Source organism: Bos taurus, chromosome 18 (assembly GCF_002263795.3).
Source record: "Bos taurus isolate L1 Dominette 01449 registration number 42190680 breed Hereford chromosome 18, ARS-UCD2.0, whole genome shotgun sequence".
Lineage (NCBI taxonomy): Eukaryota > Metazoa > Chordata > Mammalia > Artiodactyla > Bovidae > Bos > Bos taurus.
The window spans coordinates 44,926,750-44,952,733 of NC_037345.1; the positions used below are offsets into that span (position 1 = coordinate 44,926,750).

Sequence of the window (25,984 nt, forward strand, 5' to 3'; positions counted from 1 at the left end):
TGGGCTTGTCATGTATGACCTTTATTATGATAAGGTACCCTTTCTGTATACTTAATTTGTTGAGAGTTTTTAATCATGAAAGGATGTTGAAGTTCATCAAATCCTTTTTCTGCATCTCTTGAGATGATCATATGATTTTTATCTTTTATTAATTGGGGAAATTATTTGCATTATATTGAATCATCCTTGTATTCTAGAGATAAATGCCACAGTTTATGGCATATAATTCACTTAATGTACTGTTGAATTTGGCTTGTTAATATTTTATTGAAAATTTTGCATCTATGTCAGGGATATTGGCCTGTAGTTTTCTTGTGTCTTTATAAGGGTAATGTTGGCCTATAGAATGTTTTTGGAAGCATTCCCTCCACTTCAATTTTTGAGAAGAATCTGAGAAGGATTAGTGTTAATTCTTTAAATGTTTGGTAGAATTCACCAATGAATCTAGCTGATCCTTGGATTTTCTGTGTTGAAAGATTTTTGATTACTTATTCAATCTCCTTAGCTATTTATATTTTCTCTTTCTTCATAATTCAGTTTTGGTAGGTTGTATGTTACTAGGAATTTGTCCATTTTGTTGGTTATTTTTCTTTCCATCAATTTAAATACATCATTCCCGTCTCTCCTGGCCTGCTGATACCTTATGTGGGTTCCCTTGTATGTGATGATTCTAAATTCTTATCATTTGCTTAGTAGAACTCTTCCTGGTTGTCACCTTAACAAATTTGACTTTGGTGGTTAAGTCAAACTGTCCCCTTCACTTTTAATATCTCCACAACCCAAGTGATAACTTTCATCCATCTGTTTAGTATAGTTAATTCTGAGGCATAACAGGGTTCATTGTGTTACAATACTTTAAAATTTCATATTTCCCTGATGCCTCAGCATCGTCACAAGCAGACTATAGAATGATAAAGCTGGTCTACTCCATAAGTTTCCCTTCCTGCCCTTCCATGACTGTAACCTAGAAACATTCAAATGCATCACTGAAATCTGCTCACACCTTTCGCTTGTGTACTCTGTCCTGACCCCCCAGTTATGGCACTTATCCATTGGTCCTCGGTCATGCTTGGTGGAACCTGTTCTCCTGGTGCTCCTCCCATGTGGCCCCCTAGGAGGTATGCTGTTCTCACTCTGAGACCTATGAGTATAATATTAATAAATCCTTTGATTTCATATGCCTCTTTGAGTATAATTTTTGCAGCCTTGTTGAAATGGTCCTTAAAGACCCCACATTTACAACACACTCATCCCCTGTGGCAGTCTGTGGGAGTAGATCAGCTATGTCCCTATCCTTCCCCATGTTTGGAGCACTTTATCTTTTTTGAGTCATGCTAAGCTCTCCCAGGCCTTCCCTGGTGGCTCAGTGGTAAAGAATCTGCCTGCCAATGCAGGAGATGTGGGTTCAGTCACTGGGTCAGGAAGATCCCCTGGAGAAGGAAATGGCAACCCACTCCAGTATTCTTGCCTGGGAGATCCCATGGACAGAGGAGCCTCTTGGGTTACAATCTATGGAGTCGCAGAGTCAGACACCAGTTAGTGACTAAACAATAATAAGCTTTCCCTTCAACATCCTCCTCCCACTCTTCTTCGTCATTTTGTTGAAATTTCAAGTCCTGTAATGAACACCTTCGCATTGTCTTTGCTTTGTGAGGTTGTCAGTTTTAGTATTCCTTTATCTGGTTTGGTCACTGGTGAGAGAGAACATGAATGAAGGTGTTCAGCCCATCCTCTGTAACTGGAAGTCTATATGATTTTGCTTTTAGTGGTATGTTGACATGCTGCCATGGGTGCCCTTGCATGTACATGCTTCCATTTTGGGCTGCCTTCCTATTGGCCTGGCGTGGCCAGGACCCTGGAGATGAATCCAGGATGATTGACTCTGAGAGTTGTTGCCTGGCACTATGGAGACAAGAAGCTCAGCCTGGGAAACAGTAAGTGAAACCCACCCCTCCCCCCATCACTGTGCCTTCCAGGACTAACAATTCCTGAGGGTCCTGAAGATTTGGACTGAATAGGAGTATGTACTGCCCCAGTACATACCCTTGTACTTCCAGCCTACAGTGGCATATTATCTACAGAAATGCTTCTATAAAATCGACACTCTGGCCGTGGTTCCCAAACTTTTTCCAAGCAAGGACCTTGGCATACTTTTTAAAACAATTAAATAGGATTCTCACTTTATGATTGTCTTCCTATCGGATTAGTCAGAAAGTTCCTTGGGGTTTTTCCATAACAGCTTATGAAAAAAACCTGAATGAACTTTTTGGCCCACCCAGTACAAAGTAACATGTAATTTATGCAGCCCATTAGGAAAATTTAAATAATTTACTTCTTATAAAAACACTGTCTGCTTTTCTACTGGGCATTTAAAACATTGTTTTGTAAATCAGTAGTGATAAATGATATGGAACCTAAGGTTTGTTTCTAGTCTTAATTATTTCTCTGGGATAAAGTCCTAAAGGTGGAAATGGTAGTTTGAAGAGTTTTCAGATTTGTGATGATTTTGAGACACACTGCCATCTTACCCGCCAGATCATTTGTGCCTGTTGTCATTTCCATTAGCAGTATGATAATAACCGTATTTTTCCTGGTACCCTCACTTATCCCTGGGTGGTGGTGGTGGTGGTGGTTAGTCACTAAGTCATGTCTGACTCTTTGTGACCTCATGGATTGTAGCCTGCTAGGCTCCTCTGTCCATGGGATTTCCCAGACAGGAATACTGGAATGGGTTGTCATTTCCTTCTCCAGGGGATCTTTCTGACCCAGGGATTGAACACACATTTCCTTCATCTCCCACATTGACAGGGGGAGGATTCTGTAGTAACACTGAGCCACCTGGAAAGTCCTCTTAAGCATTTACTCTTGAAGAACTTTCAAAATCAGTTTATCACATTCAGTTCAGTTCAGTTTAGTCACTCAGTCATGTCTGACTCTTTGCGACTCCATGAACCGCAGCATGCCAGGCCTCTCTGTCCATCACCAACTCCCGGAGTCCATCCAAACCCATGTCCATTGAGTCGGTGAGGCCATCCAACCATCTCATCCTCTGTTGTCCTCTTCTCCTCCTGCCCTCAATCTTTCCCAACATCAGGGTCTTTTCAAATGAGTCAGCTCTTTGCATCAGGTGGCCAAAGTATTGAAGTTTCAGCTTCAACATTAGTCCTTCCAATGAACACCCAGGACTGATCTCCTTTAGGATGGACTGGTTGGATCTCCTTGCAGTCCAAGGTACTCTCAAGAGTCTTCTCAAACACCATAATTCAAAAGCATCAATTCTTTGGCACTCAGCTCTCTTTATAGTCCAACTCTCACATCCATACATGACCACTAGGAAAACTATAGCCTTGGCTAGACAGACCTTTGTTGGCAAAGTGATGTCTCTGCTTTTTAATATGCTGTCTCAAAAGAGAAAAAAAAAGTATAAGAATTTTGGTTTGAAATACTTTCCAATTTTAAATTACTCTTGGAATAATTTTAATCCTTTTAATCCCTAGTAATTCCTTCTAGAATGCAGTTAATATTTGTCATTTATGAAAACTATTTGATATCACTAATCCTTTATGGTTTGGATCTTACTTCACTTCTTTTTCTGACCCTGTTTTATTGGTTAGAACTCCAGAACGATAAAAAATAATGGAGTGATGGTTTGTTTGCTTTTCTCCTGGTTTGCATGGGAAGGCTGTGGAGGCAGGTCAAGTTTTGCCTTCACTGTCAATCTGGTTTTGGCTGTTGATTTCATGATGAACCCATGAGCTGCACTTTAATAAGGTAAATAAGATAAGAAGAAACCTCCAAATTCAAGAATGTTTTATGCATTGTGTTTATCATCTACCTACATTTGACAAGAAATGCATAGATGTGTGAAGTTCTGGGATGCATATGATTTCAGGACAACTTGTTTAATATAAAAATTACAGGAAAACATTACATTTAATTTAAATGCTTTTTTTCTGAGATGTTAATTTTTCCAAAAATAACGACTTTAAAGAGAGGCAGGGGCATCCTTGGTCTTGCGTGGCTCAGGAACCTGAATCATGACCGTTGCTCTTATAGAATAGGACTCAAGGGTTAGTGCCTTGCTGGTTCTCCCTAGCTTCCTGTAGTTGCACCATTGTGGCCTTTTATCCATTCCAGGTGTCAGGGCCAATGCTGAAGATGGAGATAGAAGATCAAGTTACAGAAGGAGGGAGGTGGGGGTGGGGGCAGCAGATTAGGCTGCCAGATGCCTGTTTTGACAGTAGGCTAGCCACTCCCACCTTTCCTTCTGAGGTTAGTACTCACCACTTCCCACTTTAACTAAAACACACAGGCCAAAGTTTGATGAATGGCATGCAAAGTGTGTCAGCCAGCCTTGCCCTGCAGAGGTATAGGTCTTGGTGGGAGGGGGCGGTCAGTGACTCACTGGGCCTGGCCCTGAATTGGCACAGCCTGCAGGAAGGAAGGAGCAGCAGCAGAGCAGCAGCCAGAGAAGGACTGGGGCTGCCCCGGGGGCCAATGCGGACACTTGCCAGTCTGGATAGGCAGCCTGGGCAGCAACCAGGGTTCTAGTTGGAGCCCATGTCATTGATGTGTACCTGAGGGAAGGGTTGGGAAGCTGATGGGAGGGATCTCACAGGAAGGAAAGCAAGGAATATAGGGGTATCAGAGAGGAAAGACTAAGCAAGACTAAGAGACTTAGCACCCCATGGTCACCATCCTGGGCAGCTATGCATCTACTCTGACACTTCTTGATGAGAGATGGATGATTGTTTGAGTTAAACAGGGGCTGTGCTGGCCACACAGTCCTGGAGTTGTGAGGCTGTGCTGACTCCCAGCTTCATGGGCTGTTTTCACCAGTGGGCTGCATGTAGTTGTCCGTGCCCTTGATGAGAAATTTGTTCTTGACATCCATGGGTTGGTGAGAGTTTTAGATGGCCTCTGAGGGGAGGGAGGAGCACGGCAGCTGGGTATGCCCCCTCCAATGAGGGCTGCAGGTCGCAGGGTCCAGCTGGGGACCTGCAAACTCCTCTTGCCTGTGGGTGGTGTGTTCCTTAAATTCCTGGTCCTGGGACTTAGCTGGGAACATGACCTGAGCTACCTGCAGCGGGTGTTGGGCCTGAATTGTGGGTTCGGGGGTCCTGTTGCCCAGGCTTGGGGATTCCTCTCCCCATTCCTCCAGTGTCTCAGGGGCCACTAAGGAATTCAGGCCACTAAGAATGGGAGAGGGAAGGGCATTGCAGACTGATGCCCCAAGTGTCTAGGGGAGTATAGTGAATGAAAGGGACATTATGTTGGGGTGTGTGTATCTACAGGTGTTAGTGTGGGGGGGGCTTCTGACTGGTAGAGTGCATGGGTCTCATGTGACAGACATAAGACTTGAGATGTGAGAATTTAATTGTGTGTGTGTGTGTTTGTGTGTGTGTGTTTGTGTGTGTGTGTGTTGAATCCTCTGTTGGGAGTATGGGAGTGTGTGTTTGTGGGGACATATGAGACTTGGAGTGTGTGTGACTATGTGAGTGAAAGAGCCCATCTGTCTCAGAATTTGTGTGTGTGTCTACAAGTGTGTTTGAGATCATGTGTGTGTGACAGGGTACATGTGATTATATGCACATGACTATGGGGTTGTGGTAGGGTGTGTCCAGCTGACTCTGCTCATGTGTCTGAGAAAGACATGGTGTGGGGGCTGTGGGATGGGCTGGAGGCTCAAGGGAAATGCACTATGAACAGACTGTTGGGGTAACAGAGCAAGGTCTGAGGGCTGTGCTGTATGCTGTGCTTAGTCACTCAGTCGTGTCAGACTCTTTGTGCCCCCGTGGACTGTATCCTGCCAGGCTCTTCTGTCCATGGGGATTCTCCAGGCAGGAATACTGGACCTAAGGCCAGAGTGCTCTTTTAGGAGAGTTTCTTCCTAGAGACAGAGACACAAGGATGATGGCAGCTGATAGATGTGAGCCTAGGGAACTGGACCTCTGCTTTTCCCCTTCCATCTTCCTTCCTTCTCTGGCCCTGAGAACTCTGCTGCACTGTCCTCCCTCAGCTGAGGGGGTGGTGACATCTGGAGGGTCCTTTCGAAGCAGGAGGGTCACTCTGCAGGGCAGAGAGGGCTGGGTGCACTCCCTGAGGATGTGAGGCCACTCTGGACTGTCCAACTGGGTGATTGTTGCCCTGACACACTCTGGCAGCTCAGAAGGAAGTGCTCAGGGGTAGTGTTTTGTACCTGCCACCCTCACCTGTTTGTCCAACCCCTCACCCATCACCCCATCAGCCCATACCCAGTATGCATGCTTGTCCATGACTGCTGTGCAGGGGGTGTACCTCCAGTGTCTCAGGCATCTGTCACATGCCTGCCCTACCACAGGCTTCGTGATGGCCTCATGAACCTCACCACACACGCCTGAAGTTAACAGCCACACACATAACTTCACTTTGATGACGCAGACAGGTAAAACACTTTTCTATGACAGTGCCTGGCCCAGGGGAAGGATTATACCCCAGCGCTGGGGACACTGCAGGAGTGGCAGTGGCTGGAGGCCAGGGACATCACCCTGCTTGAGACATTTGCCTTACCTGCCTTTTATCCCACAGAACCTGATGACCTCTGAGTTGAGCCAAGAGAGTGAATAAGGTGTTCCAAATTCCCAGCCAGGCTTCTTCCCTCTTTTTACCCAGTCCTGTTCTCAGTCTGAGCCTGGATGTGGGGCCTGAGTGTTGGCCTTATTCCCGAGCTGTGTGGGTCTCCGCCAGGAACCATTATCCTTGAGGCTAGACCAGGGCATGGAAATTTCCTCATTCAGAAACGATACCCTCATCCCTCCATTCACAACTTCCTCTCTGTGTTCTGCTATGTCAGGCTCCCCTTTCACACCTCCATTTCTTTGCCTGTTCTCTAGTCCTCGTGTGGAAGAGTCATGCTGACCCTGGGGGGAAAATCTGCCTTGACTTGGGGGAGATGGTGTGATTGAGGGTGTTGGGGTATTTTGTGTAGGGATGATGAGGCTGAGGGCTAACTTTGGGAACAGTCTCAGTGATCCTGAGAGCAGAGTGGGACGCTGATGCCTACCCGCCCCTGGGGTGGGGGTGGCAATTGTACTGACCTTATTTCCCTTCACAGCAAAACTCCTTAGAAGACTTGACTACTCTCTCTGGCTCCACTTTCACATCTTCCCCCTTGGTCCTCAGGCTTCACCACTTGACTTTTGTTCCCACATCTGCACTGAAGTAGTTATTGGGGAGGTCATGCAGATGGGCATTGCCTTGTCCTCCTCTGGGGAGAGATTTCTCCACCAAGGTCATGGTGGAGTATCCTGAGAGAAGACGATAGAGATAAGGTAGGCTTTAGATACAGATTTTATAGGAAATCTGGTGGATTTGATGTGAATGGTAAGGGAAAGGGGGAAATCTAGGTTCTGGGATACTATTTGTTGAGATGAAGAAGACTTTCTCATGGTTAGGAGGATACAGGTTATTTTGGGGGAAATTAGGAGTTACATTTTGGACTTTGGACAAACTATTAATAGATCAGAAGTATTGAAAACATCCAATGGGAGATTTCAAGTAGGCAGTTAGTTAGGAGTTTGGAACTCATGGACTGAAGGTACAAACTTGAGAGTTCATACCATAAAGACAGTGTTTCAGCTTAATAATATCCATGAGATGATCTGGGGAGGAGAAAGAGGAAAGAGAAAAAGGTGGGTACCAAACATCTCTCATATGCCACTTTATTTTTTAATTTTAATTGGAGGATAATTGCTTTACTATACTATGTTGATTTCTGCCATACATCAGCAAGAATCAGTCGTAGGTATGCATATGTCTCCTCTCTCTTGAACCTCCCTCCCACCTCCCACCCTATCCCACCCCTCTAGTTTGTCACGGAGCCCTGGATTTGAGCTCCCTGAGTCATACAGCTAATTCTCACTGGCTATCTGTTTTACATATGGTAATATATATGTTTCAGTGTTACTCTCTCAATTGGTCTCACCTGCTCCTTCCCCACTGTGTCCACTTTGTGTGCCACTTTGAATCATGTCAGCCTCACCTGTTGCTCTGGCCACTGCTGGGACTACTGGTTGCATGAAGGTTTAGACCATCTTAGGTTAGGAAGTGCTTTACTTGACATCAGTGGTATCCTAGCCGGCATCCCCTCTGACCAAGGACTCACTTTACAGCAGATGTAGTGTGCTAGTTGTTGCATGCTCATTGACATTACTGGGATTTCCATGTTTCCCCTCAACCAGAAGCAGTTGAGAGTATTTTGCATAGCCTTTTGAAGACTCAGACATACATGGTGCTGGCTGGGTAAGAGCACCTTGTAGGGCTGGTGCAGTGGCCTCCAGGATGCCGTGTGTGCTCTAAGTCAGCAATCAATGTCTGAATAACCCATACCCTGGCTGGAGGAGGCATATCACCACTTCTTGGGTCTTCTTGCAGGTTTTTTCCCATACAACTTGGATTCATGAGTCTTGACAATTGAGGGTTGTCTTCTCTATTACCCCCAGTGATCCAATAGCAAAACTTTTTTTTTGCTTTCTGTCCCTGAAACTTTGGGATTTGGAAGTTTTAGTTCTCAATGGAGGAATACTTTCACTGGGGGACACAACTAATTTGAGACTGCTTCTTGGCCAATGTGGTCTCCGATCCCACTGACCAGGCCAAGAAGAGGTTATTGTGGTGACTGGGGTGATTGGTTTTAATTATAGAGGGGAAAGTCTGTTCCTATTATGTAACGAGAGTGAGGAGAAGTATGTCTGGAACACAGGAGATCTCCTGTGGCATCTCTTAGTGCTCCCTTATATTGTATATTATTGTATTAGGTGTACCTTACATATGTGGTAAAATTAATGGAAAACTACACCTCCCTACTATAGACAGAACTACTAATGTCCCAGACCCTTCAGAAATGAAAGTCTGTGTCACTCTGCAGGGAAAGAAGAATGACAAGCCAAGGTGTTTTCTGAGAGCAAAAGGCATATGGAGTAGGGTAGTGGAAATGTAGTTAAAAACAGAATTATAAATACTAGCTATGATCACATGGTTTGCCTTGGAAACAAACAGAGATCACTCTGTTGTCTTTGAGATTGCATCCAAGTACTGCATTTCAGACTCTCTTGTTTATGATGGCTACTCCTTTTCTTCTAAGGGATTCCTGTCCACAGTAGTAGATACAATGGTCATCTGAGTTAAATTCACCCATTCCAGCCCATTTTAGTTCACTGATTCCTAAAATGTCAGTGTTCACTCTTACCATCTCTTGTTTGATCACTTACATTTTGCTTTGATTCATGAACCTAACATTCCAGGTTCCTATGCAGTATTGCTCTTTACAGCATTAGACTTTACTTCCATCACCAGTCACATTTACAACTGACTGTTTTTGATTTGGTTCTGTCTCTTCATTGTTTCTGGAGTTATTTCTCCACTGATCTCCCGTAGTATACTAGGCACATACCAACCTCGGGAGTTCATGTTTCAGTGTCCTATCTTTTTGCCTTTTCATGCTGTCATGGGGTTTTCAAGGCAAGAATATTGAAGTGGTTTGTCCTTCCCTTCTCCAGTGGGCCATGTTTTGTCAGAACTCTCTACCATGACCCATCCATCTTGGGTGGCCTTACAAGGCATGGCTCATAGTTACATTGAGTTAGACAAAGCTGTGGTCCACGTGATCAGTTTGGTTAGTTTTCTGTGATTATGGTTTTCAGTCTGTCTGCCCTCTGATGGATCAAGATAAGAGGCTTATGGAAGCTTCCTGATGGGAGAGACTGACTGAGGGGGAAACTGGGTCTTGTTCTGGTGGGCAGGGCCATGCTCAGTAAATCTTCAATCCAATTTTCTGTTGATGGGCGGGGCTGTGTTCCCTCCCTGTTGTTTGACCTGAGGCCAAACTATGGTGGAGGTAATGAAGATAATGGTGACCTCCTTCAAAAGGTCCTGTGCATGCACTGCCTCACTCATTGCCCCTGACCCTGCAACAGGGCACTGCCGACCCACGCCTCCGCTGGAGAGTCTGGGTCAGTCTCTTGTGGGGTCGCTGCTCCTTTCTCCTGGGTCCTGGTGCACACAAGGTTCTGTTTGTGCCCTCCAACAGTCTGTTTCCCCAGTCCTGTGGAAGTTCTGGCGGCTCTATGGTGGGGTTAATGGCGACCTCCTCTAAAAGGGCTTATGCCCTACCCAGGTCTGCTGCACCCAGAGCCCTTACCCCTGCGGCAGGCCACTGATGCTGAAGCTGAAACTCCAATACTTTGGTCACCTGATGTGAGGAACTGACTCATTGGAAAGGACCCTGATGCTGGGCAAGATTGAAGGTGGAGGAGAAGGGGACTACAGAGGATGAGATGGTTGGATAGCGTCAGCAACTCGATGGACATGAGTTTGAGCAAGTTCCGGGAGTTGGTGATGGACAGGGAAGCTGTGTGCTGCAGTCCATGTGGTCGCAAAGAGTCAGACATGACTGAGCAATTAAACTGAACTGATGATCACATGAGCAGTTGCAGAAATAATGACTGTAATAGTTACAAGTATTTCTTCCTTATTTTGATTATGCACATCTTTGTGTAAACATACCTGCCTTAATATGGCAAGTTTACTTATCAAAAGAGAGTGAAGGGAACATTCTGAGAAGAAGCTAGAGGGTAGTTTGCTGATAGCAACCTGAGTTATAGAGAAAGAAGAAATGGGCTTTGAGGGGTTTGGAAAGTGTAGTTCAGACTGGCAGTGAGAACTCAGGTAAAGTTTGGGGTCGAGAGACTGAACCACAGCGCGTTGGCCCTGAAAGTCTCTAGGCCGAGGGAGGACACCTGGGAATACGGTGATGAGGATGGGCTAGGAAAGGCATACCAGCACTGCTTGGGGTGCAGCTCTCTGTAGATGGGTAACAGGGTAGGTTTTCTTTTATAAATTCCCCCCAGCTTTCTCCAGGTAAAAGTGTATGGTGGGGAATGAGGATGCCAAGAAAAGAAACAAAGGTTGGTCTCCCTTGTACCACCATAGCTGGTGTCAGAGCTGAGATTGTAGGGGAAGGGTGATGAGTTTTTATTCCTGCTTGTGCCCAGCAGCAAAGAGAGGTCCAGAACAAACCCAGGACCAGAGGGGCAGCATGTGCTATAGCAAAGAGGCCACCAGGTGAGGATACTCAAGAGCAAGTGTAAACCATTCTCTATGCCAAGTATCTGGGCAGAAGGTGGCCCTGAGGCCTGGGGGTGGATTGAGTCAGGAGTTAATCTGACACCTGGTTGCTGTTAGAGATGTCTGTGCTGGAGGATGGAGGGGAGGGAACACTTGGGGAGATCTCCATGGTGAGCTAGCTTCAGATAGGGGGACGATCAATGGTAGGTGAGCAGCAGAGGGGTTGGCGTGAGGACCAAGCAGAATGAGCCAGGGAACAGAGGCATAGGGGAAACAGGCCTTTCCTGAGGGCCAAGTAGGGCCTGGGGGCTTCTCATAGTTGAGACCTTAGAGGTACCTGGACAGGGAGTTTTCACACCACAGTGAAACACAACAGGACATGACACAATGAAACACATCAGAGTAGTGCGTAGTTCTACTCAACTATAGCAGAGCAGAGAAGGAGGGCTGCAGGGGCCAGAGGAAATATGGGGTAGACTGACTGCAGTAGGGTCCATTGTGATTACTGCAGAACCTGAATCTTGATGCTGAGCATGGGAGTTAGCAGTGGAGTATAGTGTGAGTTCTGGCATTGATCTCCTTGCCTCTTAGCCAGGTCATTTTGGGAACTGGATGGTCTTCCAGCTGAGCCAACAGTGCTCATGGTATTTCTGGGTTTCCTCAGCCAGGCTTCCTGCCTCTCCAGCCAGACTGGCTCCCACATGAGCCTGGTCGTGGGACTGAGCACACTCTGTTTATGGAGCTGTGTGATTTTTCAGCCAGGGACTGTTGGTCCTGTGGCCAGGCTGGGCTATGGAAAAGAGCCTTGTCCCCAAACAATGCATTCCTCACACAGCTCACTTCCTTTGCCTTTCTGTGGCCCCCAGGGTGGGGAGTCATGTGGACTTTGAGGGATGCTGGGGCAGGAGTTGGATAGAGACGGTCAGGCAGAGACCTCAGTCTGAGACTGGCACCTGCTGACCAAGGAATGAGCACAATAGTACAGGAATCCAATCCCCCAACCCCGCGACCCTCCCCCCCACCCTCGCCAAGGGGGCGGGATGGATGGGGACCCTGGTGAAACCCTGAAGAGGCTGACCCTGGGAGCAGTTTGTTTTGAAGTTTGGGCCTCAGCCATCTTGCCAGTCTTTGACTCTATCTGCAGCATTTGCAAGAAGCAGCAGAATAGGGACTTTGTTGTTCCAGCTTCTTGCTTCAGTCTCCTGAGGGGATCCAAGAGTGTAATCTCATACACATACAAGTTCAACACACAAAGCATACCTTCTTTAAGAGATGTCGTGTCAAAGGCTTTTACACACCCAGCTCAAACCCTGCCTGGATGAGGACACCAGGCAGAGTGTGGTCATGAAGAATTCTATGGCAGTGACTGAGAGGAGCACAAGACAACCAGGAACCTGTTGAAGAGTGAACTTCAGCTTTTCCCTTCCAGAAAAGCTGGAGCCAGCACCTCTGTCGTCCCTGCTGAACTCCACAAGTGATCATAAAGTTGGCTGATCCAGGCTGCTGGTCTGTTGGCTGGGTACTGTCTTGATCTCTGTGGTTTGCTCCAGCTGCTAGTTTCCGTAAGCAGCTCTTTATCCCTTCTCAGCCCAGATTTTGATGTAGGCGAGTTAACATTCTTCCTTCCCTTCCCAACTTTTGTGTGATCTTCTAGAAAAACATTTTTAACTTTAAAATAGAAAAGTTATTGCATCAGTGTACATCCTAGTAGCAGTGTGTTAATTCCTGCTTGCTCTATAGCACCAAGAAATAGCTGGTATTATAACTCTTTCTGATATTAGTCAGAATATCAGAAAGGGAGGGAGAATATCACTGGTAGGGAGATGTGCAATGATATCTCATTGTGCTTTCAATTTGCTTTTACTGATGTATTGAGCACTTCATACATTTATTGATAATTTTGTGCAATACCAGTGGAAGCATTTTCTCCATTTATGTATTGCATTTTCTTACTTTCTCCCCTCTAATTGACTAATTAGAACCAGTTGTTCTTCTTATATTCTGGATAAGAGATTATTTGTTGAAAATATCTTTCCCAACACAGTGAACTATTTGGTTGATTATTTGTTGAAAATATCTTTCTCAACACAATGAATTACCTTTTTTTACTTTCTTAATGGTATTTTAATAAACCCAAGTTTAAAGTTTAATATAATTAAATTTATCATGGCTATCCTTTAAGGTCCGTGTTGTGTGTATGTGTGTTTGTTAAAGACTTTAATTGTTTTGCCTTTCCCATTGAGGTCTATAATACGTATAGTATTAAATTTTGTGTGTGGTTGTGAGGTAGAAGTCCAATTACTTTTTCATGTAGAAATCTTATTTTCCTGGTACCAATAGGAAAATTTCATCACTTTCCCACTGCTTTTCAAGTGCTGTCTTTGTCAAAACTGAGAGTTCTAGGACTTCTCTTGTGGTACAGTGGTTAAGAATCTGCCTTTCCATTTTTCACAGAACTAGAAAAAAAAAATTCAATTTGTGTAGAAACAAAAAAGCTAACGCAATCTTGAGAAAGAAGAACAGAGCTGGAGGAATCAATCTTCCTGACTTCAGACTGCTGCTGCTGCTGCTAAGTCGCTTCAGTCGTGTCCGACTCTGTGCGACCCCATAGATGGCAGCCCACCAGGCTCCACCGCCCCTGGGATTCTCCAGGCAAGAACACTGGAGTGGGTTGCCATTTCCTTCTCCAGTGCATGAAAGTGAAGTCGCTCAGTCATGTCTGACTCTTAGCGACCCCATGGACTGCAGCCCACCAGGCTCCTCCACCCATGGGGTTTTCCAGGCAAGAGTACTGGAGTGGGTTGCCATTGCCTTCTTTGGCTTCAGACTATACTACTACAAAGCTACAGTCATCAAGACAGTATGGTATTGTTACAAAACAGAAATATAGACCAATGGAACAAGATAGACAGCCCAGAGATAAACCCATGCACCTATGGGCACCTTATCTTTGACAAAGGAGGCAAGAATATACACTGGAGAAAAGATAGTCTCTTCAATAAGTGGTGCTGGGAAAACTGGACTGCTACGTGTAAAAGAAGGAAATTAGAACACTTCCTAACACCATTAACAAAGATAAACTCAAAATGGATTCAAGACCTAAATGTAAGACCAGAAATTATAAAACTCTTAGAGGAAAACCTAGGCAGAACACTCTTTGACATATATCATAGGAAGGTCCTCTGTGACCCACCTTCTAGAGTAATGGAAACAAAAACAAAAATCAGTGCAGTTCAGTCAGTCAGTCATGTCCAACTCTTTGCCACTCCATGGACTGCAGCACGCCAGGCTTCCCTGTCCATCACCAACTCCCAAAGCTTGCTCAAACTCATGTCCATTGAGTCGCTGATGCCATCCAACCATGTCATCCTCTGTCATCCCATTCTTCTCCTGCTTTCAATCTTGCCCAGCATAGGGTCTTTTCCAGTGAGTCAGTTCTTCACATCAGGTGGCCAAAGTATTGGAGTTTCAGCTTCAGCATCAGTCCTTCCAATTAATATTCAGGACTGATTTCCTTTAGGATTAACTGATTTGATCTCCTTGCAGTCCAAGGGACTCTCAATAGTCTTCTCCAACACCACAGTTCAAAAGCATCCATTCTTCAGTGTTCAGCTTTCTTTATAGTCCAACTCTCACATCCATACATGACTACTAGGAAAAACCATAGCTTTGACTAGATGGACTTCTGTCAGCAAAGTAATGTCTCTACTTCTTAATATGCTATCTAGGTTGGCCATAGCTTTTCTTCCATGGAGCAAGCGTCTTTTAATCACATGGCTGCAGTCACCATCTGCAGTGATTTTGGAGGCCCCCCCCAAATAAAGTCTGTCACTGTTTCCACTCTTTCCCCATCTATTTGCCATGGAGTGATGGGACCGGGTGCCAAGAACTTTGTTTTTTGAATGTCGAGTTTTAACTAAAATGGACTGGATGGGCGAATTTAATTCAAATGACCATTATATCTACTACTGTGGGCAAGAATCCTTTAGAAGAAATGGAGTACCCCTCATAGTCATCAGAGGAGTCCGAAATGCAGTGCACTTGGGTGCAATCTCAAAAAGGACAGAATGATCTTGGTTTGTTTCCAAGGCAAATCATTCAACATCACAGTAATGCAAGTCTATGCCCCAGCAAGTGATGCTGAAGAAGCTGAAGTTGAATGGTTCTATGAAGACCTACGAGACCTTCTAGAACTAACGCCCAGAAAAGTTGTCCTTTTCATCATAGGGGACTGGAATGGAAAAGCAGGAAGTCAAGAGATACCTGGAGTAACAGGCAAATTTGGCCTTGGAGGACAAAATGAAGCAGGGTAAAAGTTACCAGTTTTGCCAAAAGAATGCACTCGTCATAGCAAATACCCTCTTCCAACAGCACAAGAGAAGACTCTACACATGGACATCACCAGATGGTCAACACTGATCAGATTGATTATATTCTTTGTAGCCAAAGATGGAGAAGTTCTATACAGTCAGCAAAAACAAGACCGGGAACTGACTGTGGCTCAGATCATGAACTCCTTATTGCCAAATTCAGATTTAAATTGAAAAAGTAGGAAAAACCACTAGACCATTCAGGTATGACCTAAATCAAATCCCTTACGATTATACAGTGGAAGTGACAAATAGATTCAAGGGATTAGATCTAATAGAGTGCCTGAAGAACTATGGATGGAGGTTCATGACATTATACAGGAGACAGTGATCAAAAAACAAAAATAAGTGGGACCTAAACTCCAAAGCTTTTGCATAGCAAAGGAAACTATAAACAAGGTGAAAAGACAACCTTCAGAATGGGGGAAAATAATAGCAAATGAAACAACTGACAGAGGATTAATCTCCAGAATACACAAGCAGCTCATGCAGCTCAATATCAGAAAAACAAACAACCCAGTCAAAAAAGAGGCAGAAAACACTGCCACTCTCCTCACTGATCCTCTCTGCCCCCATCAGCTTTTCTCTGTCCTCATAAGACACAGGGAAAACATTGGATGTAAATTTTGAAAAGCAGCTTTTACTAAAGTCCCATAAGGATGACTGAATTGTTTCTGTCACACAACTGAATGACCTTTTTCTTGCTCAAATTGATATTCTTATTTTAGGCTAGTTTTGATTTTCAGCTCGTTTTTATTATTTCTAATTCAGATATCTATAATAACTTTTCAGAAATCTTTTCAACAATAAAATTTGTACCCCAGGTTAAAAAAAAAAAAGTGAGCAGGCAGAATACCTAAACAGACATTTCTCCAATGAAGACATCCCGATGGCTAATAAACACATGAAAATATGCTCAACATTGCTCATTAGAGAAATGCGAATCAAAACTACAATGAGCTATCACCTCATTCTGGTCAGAATGTCTATCATCAAAAAAAATCTGTAAACAATAAATGCTGGAGAGGGTGTGGAGAGAAGGGAACTCTCTTGCAGTGTTGGTGGGAATGTAAATTGATTCAGCCACTATGGAGAACAGTATAGAGATCCGTTAAAAAAAACAAGAATAAATCTACCAAATGACCCAGCAACCCCACTACTAGGCATGTATTCTGAGGAAAACATAACTGAAAAATACACAGGTACTCCAGTGTTCATTGCAGCACTATTTACCATAGCCAGGACACAGAAGCAACCTAGATGTCCATTGACAGATGAATGGATAAAGAAGTTGTGGTACATATATACAATGGAATACTGCTGCTGCTGCTGCTAAGTCGCTTCAGTCATGTCCAACTCTGTGCGACCCCACAGATGGCAGCCCATCAGGCTCCCCCGTCCCTGGGATTCTCCAGGCAAGAACACTGGAGTGGGTTGCCATTTCCTTCTCCAATGCATGAAAGTGAAAAGTGAAAGTGAAGTCGCTCAGCAACCATAAAAAGGAATATATTTGAGTGAGTTCTAATGAGTTGGATGAACCTAGAGCCTGTTACACATAGTAAAGTGTCAAAAAGAGAAAAACAAATATCATACATTAACACATATGTATGGAATATAGAAAGACAGTACCGATGAACCTATTTGCAGGGCAGCAGTGGAGATGCAGACATAGAAAACAGACTTGTGGACACGGTAGGGGAAGGAGAGGGTAAGACAAATGGAAAGAGTAGCGTGGAAACATACATTACCATATGTAATAGCCAGTGGGAATTTGCTGAATGACTCTTAGCTCAAACTGGTAATTTCTCTGACAACCTAGAGGAGTGGGATGGGGTGGGAGGTGGGAGAAAGGTTTAGGAGGGAGGGGACATATGTATAACTATGGCTGATTCATGTATGGCAGAAATTAACACAATATTGTAAAGCAATTATCCTCCAATTAAAAATAAATAAAAGAAAAAAAAGAATCTGCCTTCCAATGCAGGGGACATGGGTTCTATCCCTCGTCAGGGAATTAAGGTCCCGCATGTCGCAGGGCAGCTAAGCCCACATGCTGCAATTACTGACTGCATGAGCTCCAGAGCCCATGCTCTGCAACTATAGAAAGCCCACGTATCACAATGAAGACCCAGCACAGCCAAAATTTTTAACTTTTATATTAAAATATTTTATCTGTAGATTCTTTTGGACTTATATAAATATATCTAATACCTGTTTGTTTTTTCCTTTCCAGTCTGCGTAGATTATTTCTTCTCTTGCTTTACTGCCTCTGTAGGATCTCTGTGTATGTGTGTTAGTTGCTTAGTCGTGTCTGATTCTTTGTGACGCCATGGACTGTAGCCCGCCAGGCTCCTCTGTCCATGGGGTTTTTCAGGCAAGGATAACTGGAGTGGGTTGCCATTTCTTCCTCCAGGGGATCTTAACCAACCCAGGAATCGAAACTGCATCTCCTGTGTCTCCTGCATTGGCAGGCAGATTCTTGACCACTGTGCCACCTGGGAACCCCCTGAGAATACTGGAGTGGGTTGCCATTTCCTTCTCCAGAGGATAAGGATCAAACCCAGGTTTCCTTCATTGCAGGCAGATTCTTTACTGACTGAGCTACCAACCTAATTTGTATACCTTTTATTTATTTTTCTTGTCTGTTTGCTGTGGCTAAGACTTCCAATACTATGCTGAATTAAAGTGGTGAGACTGGACATTCTTGTCTTGTTCCTGAATTTAGTGGGAATGCTTTCAGCTTTTCAACATTGATTATTATGTTGGGTGTTGATTTGTTATAAATGGTTTTTATTATTATTTTTATTATTTTTATTTATTATTATTTTTATTACCTTTATTGGAGAAGGCAATGGCACCCCCACTCCAGTACTCTTGCCTGGAAAATCCCATGGACGGAGGAGCCTCGTAGGCTGCAGTCCATGGGGTCGCTAAGAGTGGGACATGACTGAGCGACTTCACGTTCACTTTTCACTTTCATGCACTGGAGAAGGAAATGGCAACCCACTCCAGTGTTCTTGCCTGGAGAATCCCGGGGACGGGGGAGCCTGGTGGGCTGCCGTCTGTGGGGTCGCACAGAGTCGGACACGACTGAAGTGACTTAGCATGTTACCTTTATACCCACTTTTTGTTGTTTAGTTGCTAAGTCATGTCTGACTGTTTACCCACTTTGGTGAGGTTTTTTTTTTTTTAAATTGTGAGTGGATGTTGAATTTTGTCATATACTTTCTGTCTACTAAGATTATAATATTTTTGTCTTTCCTTTTGTTACTATGATATATTGATTGATTTGCATGTGTTGACTTTTAAAAAAATTATTTGTTTATTTTTGTCTGTTCTGCATCTTCATTACTGCATGCAGGTTTTCTTAGTTGTAGCAAGTGGGGGCTACTCTTTGTTGCGGTGTGCAGGCTTCTCATTGTGGTGGCTTCTGTAGTTGCAGAGCACAGACTCTAGGTGTGCGGGTTCCGGTAGTTGCAGCACATGGGCTCAGTAGTTGTGGCTCACAGGCTCTGGAGCTTGCAGGCGTGAATTGTTGTGGGATACAGGCTCAGTAGTCGTGGCTTTTGGGCTCTAGGACACAAGTTCAGTAGTTAGAGTGCATAGGCTCTAAACTAAAGAGTTGCTCCGTGGCATGTAGGGAATCTTCCCAGACCAGGAATTGAACCCAGGTCCCCTGTATTGGCAGACAGATTCTTATCTGCTATCTTCTTATCCACCAAGGAAGTCCTGATTGCATATGCTGACTTTCTTTGTGATCCTAGAATGAATCAAACTTGATTGTGGTATATGATTTTTTTTAATGTATCATTGGATTCAGTTTGCTAATATTTTGTTGAGGATTTTTACATCTATATTCATCAAAGATACTGGCCTGTAATTTTCTTTTTCTGTAGTGTCTTTGTCTGGTTTTGGTATTAGAGTGATGGTGACTTCAAAGGATAAATTTGGAATTTGGATAAATTTCCCTCCTCTTCAGTTTTTTGAAATAGTTGGAGAAGGATGAGTATAAGTTATTTTTGTAATGTTTGGTAGATTTCCCCAGCAAACCCATCCAGTCCTGGCCTTTTGTATGCAGGGACTTCTTTTTTTAAAAAAATTACAGATTCTATTTTACTTCTGCTGATTGATCTGTTCAAATTATCAGTTTCTTCTTGACTCACTCTTGGCAGGCTGTATGCTCCTAGAAACTTGTCCGTTTCTTCTAGATTGTTCAATTTGTTGGCGTATAGTAGTCTCATGATTTTTTGTATTTCTGTGGTATCAGGTATTTTTTTTTCTCTTTCATTCCTTATTTTGTGTATTTGGATCCGTTCTCTTTTCTTCTTGGTGATCCTGGCTAGAGATTTGTTGATTTTGTTTATCTTTTCAAAAAAACAACTCTTGGTTTTATTGACCTTTTCTATTTTTTAAAAAATTTCTATTTTATTTGTTTCCTCTCTGATCTTTATTATTTTCATCTTTATGTTGACTTTAGGTTTTGTTTGTTCTTATATGTCTAATTCTTTTAGGTGGTAGGTTGTTTACTTCAGACTTTTCTTGTTTGTTTAGGACAACTTGATTACTGTGAACTTCTGTCTTAGAACTGTTACAGCTGCCACAGTTTTCAAACTGTTGTGGTCAGAAAAGATGCCTGACATAATTCCTATCCTTTAAAATTTGTTGAGGCTAGTTTTGTGAACTAGTATGTCGTCTGACCTAGAGAATGTTCCATACTTGAGGAGAATGTATACTTTGGCATCTTTGGCATATTTGGATATAGTGTCTTGTACATATCAATTAAGTCCAACTGGTCTGTTGTGTCATTTAGGATTTCTGTTGCTTTTATCTATGTTAGTGTTTGTTTTGTATATTTAGGTACTCATATACTGGGTGCATATACAGCAACAAGTACAATATCCTGTTCTTGTATTGATCCCTTTATCATTCTACAATGTCCTTTGTCTTTTTTTTATAGCCATTGTGTTAAAATTTATTTTGTCTACTATGAGTATCGCTACCTTTGTTTTCTCGTCAGTTTCATTTGTATGAAGTATCTTTTTCATTCCTTTAGTTTAAGTCCTTGTGTGTCTTTCCCCTGCATTGAGTCTCTTGTAGACAGCGTATTATAGGTTCTTGTTTTTTAATTCAGTCTGACATTCTATGTGTTTTGATTGGAACATTTAGACCATTGATGTTTAAAGCAGTTATTGATGAACGTGTACTTATTGCCATTTTAAATCTGTTTCCAGTTGTTTTTTTAGTTCTTCTTTGTTCATTTCTCCTTTTTTCTTTTTCCTTTTGTGATTTGATGATGATCTTCTGTTATATGCTTGAGTTCTTTTTGGTTTTTGTGAATCTGTTGTATGTTTTTGATTTGCAGTTACCATGGAATACAAGTATGTTGACCCATAGCTATATCCACTTGCTTTAAACTGATAGTCCTATAAGGTCAAACATACTCTAAAAGATCTACATTTTTATTCTCCCCTTCCCCATATTTTTTGTCTTTTATGTTCTATTTTACATGTTCATGCTTACCCTTTTACTATAGATTATAGCTATAATCACTTATATGAATTTTTTATTTTTTTTGGCCATGCAGCTTGTGAGATCTTATTTCCCCAACCAGTGATTGAACCCAGGCCATGGCAGTGAAAGTGCCGAATTTTACTGGCTTGTGTAAGTAATCTTCAGTCCTTCTGTGTATTTGCCTTTCCTATTGTGATTTTCCATTTCCTGGAAATTCTAGCCTCTTTTCTATTTGTAGACAATTCGTCATTGTTTCAGTGTAAGTTTAGTATTGCTGAATTCTTTTAGTTTTTGCTTGTTTGAGAAATTCTTTATCTCTCCCTCTATTCTAAATAATAATCTTGCTGGGCACAGTATCTTAGGTTGTAGGTTTCTCCCTTTCAGGACTTTAAATGTATCACGCTACTGCCTTCAGACTGCAAGGTTTCTGCAGAGATATCAGCTAATAGCCTTTATGGGGTTTCTCTTATAATTGATTTTTTATTTTTCTCTTCATTGTTGTTGTTTAGTCACTAAGTCATATCTGACTGTTTGTAGCCCTATGGTCTATAGCCTGCCAGGCTCCTCTGTCCATGGATTTCCCAGGCAAGAGGACAGGAGTACATTGCTGTTTCCTTCTCCAGGGATCGAACCTATATCTCCTGCTTTGGCAGGCAGATTCTTTACTGCTGAGCCACCAGGGAAGCCCCTAGCTTACATTTGTGCCATTCAAATTACTTACCTTTTGAATACAGCCACTTTTGAACCATGAAATCCTGCAGGGTCCCTAATCTTACCGTTACATCATGTTGCCTCTCTAGTTTGTTTCTTGAAGGATGCAGGTGTTCTATGAATAAAAGAGGTGGGGAAGAGGGTTAGAGATTTCAGTGATTCCACATAGAAATTTCACACCCGTGGCTTCTTTTCAGCTCTGCAACTTTGTTTACACTTATCCACTGCACTGCCCAATGCCTCCGAAGCACAAAGCTCTTTGAAATTAAAGAAAAACTGGCTCTGTCTGATTTGTTAGATACAATTTTCTCTGCCTGCACTCACCACATCTTTCTCTGCTTTCTGTTCTCTGAAGATGTGTTAAATTTAGTCATCTGGTGATAACCCCATATTGTTCTCTTTGTCTTAGAATTATACTTTTAAATTCTTACTTTTACATTTAAAATTATATTTTAAAATTCCTAATACTGTCTTTTTCATGTTTTGAGACGGAAAGAGGAACTAGATATTTATTTTTCACATTTTTTCCAAATTGAAGCGTTCAGTCAGTATGCAGGTAGAATGTTTTGTAAGCCTGTATTGCATACCACACAGCTGTGCACCATATTGCACCATTGTGCAAAGTTTCCCTGGACATTTAACCAGCGAGAAGTCTGCCTTGATTTATTATTCCTGGCCTCTCCTCAGGATCTCTCTTAGTTTGAGGCTTCCTCAGTAATCTTGGGCTTTTCTCTGATTTTTATCCCTGGACAACTAGACCAAAATGATTCACGTATCTCTCTGATTTATTATTATTCCTTCCATGCCTTTCCTGAAACAGTGCAGAATGGGCTAGCTCCTCACGGATTGGGCATGGAAGATGCTCCTGAGTCTGGGCCAGCCCGATGTATCTTCTCAGAGCTGCCTTTGTGGTAGAAGCAGATAATTTGAATCTGGGCTTGTCCTGCTATCATCAGCAGGGCCTCTTCACCTGACTGTGATATGTTGCCCAGGCCAGTTTCTGTGCCCCTGCTGCCCAAATACATGGGGCTATGTGCATCTCTGCAGGCTTTACAAGTGGGGCCCATTTGTCTAGCCAAGTAGTCAATTTGCAGTTAGCTCAGTCATCTGGGAATGGACAGGATGCATCCATGTGTGTGTTTTCTATGGTGTCCTTCACAGTGGAAATTGTATTTCTGTCAACTCTTTGCTGTGCTGAGCACCCCTAAGGATCTACTGAGCTGTGTGCCTTCCTCAGGTACCCTCTTGGGGCACATAGAACATCTGAGCCTTCCAGATGTGAACCCCTTCAGATGTCTGGATTTCAAGCCCTGGCAGGATATCCTGTGTTCTGAGTCCATGAGCATGGCCAGCCTGAGGATGAGAGTAGATATGTCATAGCTTTAGAAGAGTAGTCAAGTGTTATACAATATTTAAAAAAAGGAATTGGATATAAACTTCCAGGTTAGATGGTAACAGTTAAACAGTGCATTTATCCATGCAGCTCTTCATTGCATTCATGTCCTCCACTATTGCTTGATTTTGGGCTTTTCCTTGTTAGGAGCTTGTCTCAGTCCTGTTATTTCTATCCTGGCACCCAGAGCTTGCTCCCATCTCTCTCTGATTTTCTGGCTCCCAGGACTTAATCATGGAGAAGGCAATGGCACCCCACTCCAGTACTCTTGCCTGGAAGATCCCGTGGGCGGAGGAGCCTGGTGGGCTGCAGTCCGTGGGGTTGCGAAGAGTCGGACACGACTGAGTGACTTCACTTTCACTTTTCACTTTCATGCATTGGAGAAGGAAGCACTGGCAACTCCAGTGTTCTTGCCTGGAGAATCCCGGGGACGGGGGAGCCTGGTGGGCTGCCATCTATGGGGTCACACAGAGTCGGACACGACTGAAGTGACTTAGCAGGACTTAATCAGTGGGGCAATGTGTGCTTTTGCCTGGATTCCCACATGGATTCCTATGGGCTGGGATAGGGGTGCACCCTCAAAACACCTTGTCAGGACAGTTTGGGAATATCTCAGTGCAAGGTCCATAGAGAAATATATGGACAAAGAGCACCTCCCTCCCCAACCCAGGTTCCTGTTCTCTGTGTAGGGTGGCGATGCCTCTGAAGCGTCAACTATGGTATCCCTCTGCCTTCCTCCTGCTGCCTTCACTGAGCATCCTCCTCTTGAATTCTTGTCCTTCCTGATCAGGCAGATGGACATAGGACACTAGAAGACTTTGTGTTCCCAACAAAGGAGACCCATACACAGGAACTTGGGGGCAGGTAGGTAATTAGGGAGGTGATATCAGGTGCTTAAGAGAGGAACTAAGGACAGTGAACACCAAAGTGAGAAAGGCCAAGGAAGTGGGCAGGTGGGGCCCTAGGCCATTGGGTGCCTTGAGAGAGAGTGTGGAGCTCACCTCTGAGGAGACCCACCAGCAGTCAAGGAAGCTGGGGTCTGTAGTGTCTGAGGGTTGCCCCGTGGGCTTGAATCCCCACACTTTCCACTGAGTGGTTCAGCAAGCTCCCAGGTGCTGGAGAAATCCACCAAGCAGGTAGGGGAGTTGCAGATGTTTGAGAAGGGGAGTATCTGCAGTGGGGGATTATCCCACAGCTGCAGGTGAACTCAGGTTGGCCTAGGTGGCAGCGAGATGGGGCTTCTATGATCTCAGAGGGAGATTCATGTGAGAATCAGAGATCAAAAGCTACAGGTTTTTGACAGTTACCTTCCCACCCATCTGAAGTCTGGGATGTCAGACAGAAAAGGATTTGGGAGAAATCAGATACTGCCTTTTCTTCTAACTCCAGATTAGATAAGGGTGCTGTGGATCAGAGGAAGGCAGGGAGAGGGGAGGGGGCAGGTGGACAGTATGGAGGTGTCTCCTCAGCAGCCTCAGGGAATTCTCTGCAGCTGAGCACAAGCCAAGAGATGGTTTGTGTCTGTCTCAGGAGGACCAACTGCCCCTCACTTGTATTCGCCATATCCTTGTACAGGTCCCCGTCAAACCTGTACACTCACTGCAGAGCAAGCTACATCTTTATCCAAGATATTGTAAGATGCACTCAACTCATCTGGGTGGCAACTGTCCTTTCAGAAGGCCTGGAGCTTTTGTGTCAGTTGGGTGGGGGTGGGGTGGAATACACATCCTGGGTCAGATGAGGAGAAGGGTCCCTGCCCCAGGACCTCCTCACACCCTCTCCTCACCTTAGCTCCCGCAGAGGCAGGTCTCCATCTTAGGAGAGCTGGGGTGGAGTGGTGGGCAGAGACAAGAGCCTGGTTTCACTCTGGGCAAGGAGACCTCCCCCGTGTTGCCCAGGGTCCCCTCCACAGGGAGAAGCAGCTGCTCTGGATCACCTTAGAGACTTGTCCTAAGCCTCCTCACCATGAAGACCTTAGAGATTCCCTGTCCTAGATCCAGCCCTGTGGGGTAAGCCCAGCAGACTCTTTTTCTGGAGGGGAGCTGTTGGGTGGGAAGGAGCTCTTAGAGATGGGGTGGGGTTAGGTGAAGAAGAATCAGACAAAGTGAGCATGGGGCCCAGTTCATGGGCAGGCAGCAGAGAAACAGGAGGAGCAAGAAACCCCAGGCCCCTGGACGTCCACTCTGAGTGTGAGACCCAACTCAGTGTGTTTATGTGGAAGCAGCTGAGTCAACAACTGGTGGGTTGGATTTAGGATAAACTGAGGCCCAGGGAGTGATGGAGTTCAGCATGTGAACCTTGACCCTTTGTTCTTCCTCTCTTGTCAGGTGCTTAGGACAGGGCTCTTTCTCACCCATTATTTTACTTTGGTCTCACTCCAGCCTTGGAGAATGGAGTTAGTTTGATTTTGTTAATGGGAACCAGAGGCCCAAAGAAGGGCTGGAATATGTGCACAGTCACAGGATGAGTTAGCCCAGCTTGTCTCCCCAGCGTGGATGGGTGGGGGAAGCTGTGTCTTTTTTAGCAGATGCTTCATCCGCTCTGAGCTTCAAATTTTCCCTTTAAGATGATCATGATTAATCCTAACCCTCAAGGTTGCTGGGAGGCCTAAATTTGGTGGATGACGCTCATGACCTGGGTCCTGGTGACAGAAGTGATCAGACACTCTGACTGATATATGATCACCAACCCTACCCCCATGTACTGAATTTGTGGAGAAGCATCAGTACTGAAATCCAGCTGCAGTGGGAAGGCACCCTGGTGGTCTCCACTGTGGTCACATCCTCCCTCCCCCCACATCCAAAGCCCAATATCCATTGAGTAAGCACTCTCTTGTGAATTGCAAGGCTTTTTATTGCTGGAGTCCTTTAATAGACACCTGGATGTGGCAGGTTGC

General features: G+C 44.2%; 2 long non-coding RNA genes across 7 annotated transcripts in view; one reads left to right on the forward strand and one right to left on the reverse strand.

The window, feature by feature from the left end:
* The window catches only part of LOC104974850 (uncharacterized), a 41,456-nt gene that overhangs the window by 7,343 nt on the left and 8,129 nt on the right, over positions 1 to 25,984 (forward strand). Inside the window, exon 2 of one of the 3 annotated variants that reach the window (XR_009491370.1) lies at positions 21,058 to 21,134. This is a non-coding gene — a long non-coding RNA (uncharacterized lncRNA). Of the gene's footprint in view, positions 1 to 18,438; positions 21,135 to 23,982; positions 25,098 to 25,984 lie in introns of those variants that run through there. The other 2 variants (XR_009491369.1, XR_009491368.1) reach the window with 2 other exon arrangements.
* LOC132342836 (uncharacterized) lies at positions 3,887 to 24,792 on the reverse strand. 4 transcript variants are annotated; one of them, XR_009491373.1, is made up of 6 exons: positions 24,689 to 24,766; positions 21,706 to 21,810; positions 7,599 to 7,640; positions 7,077 to 7,286; positions 6,550 to 6,744; positions 3,887 to 4,152 (listed from the first exon to the last, which is right to left on the reverse strand). It is a non-coding gene; the product is annotated as an uncharacterized lncRNA (long non-coding RNA). The 4 variants fall into 4 exon arrangements; XR_009491371.1 differs by lacking the exon at positions 6,550 to 6,744 and having other exon boundaries at positions 24,738 to 24,792; XR_009491372.1 differs by lacking the exon at positions 6,550 to 6,744.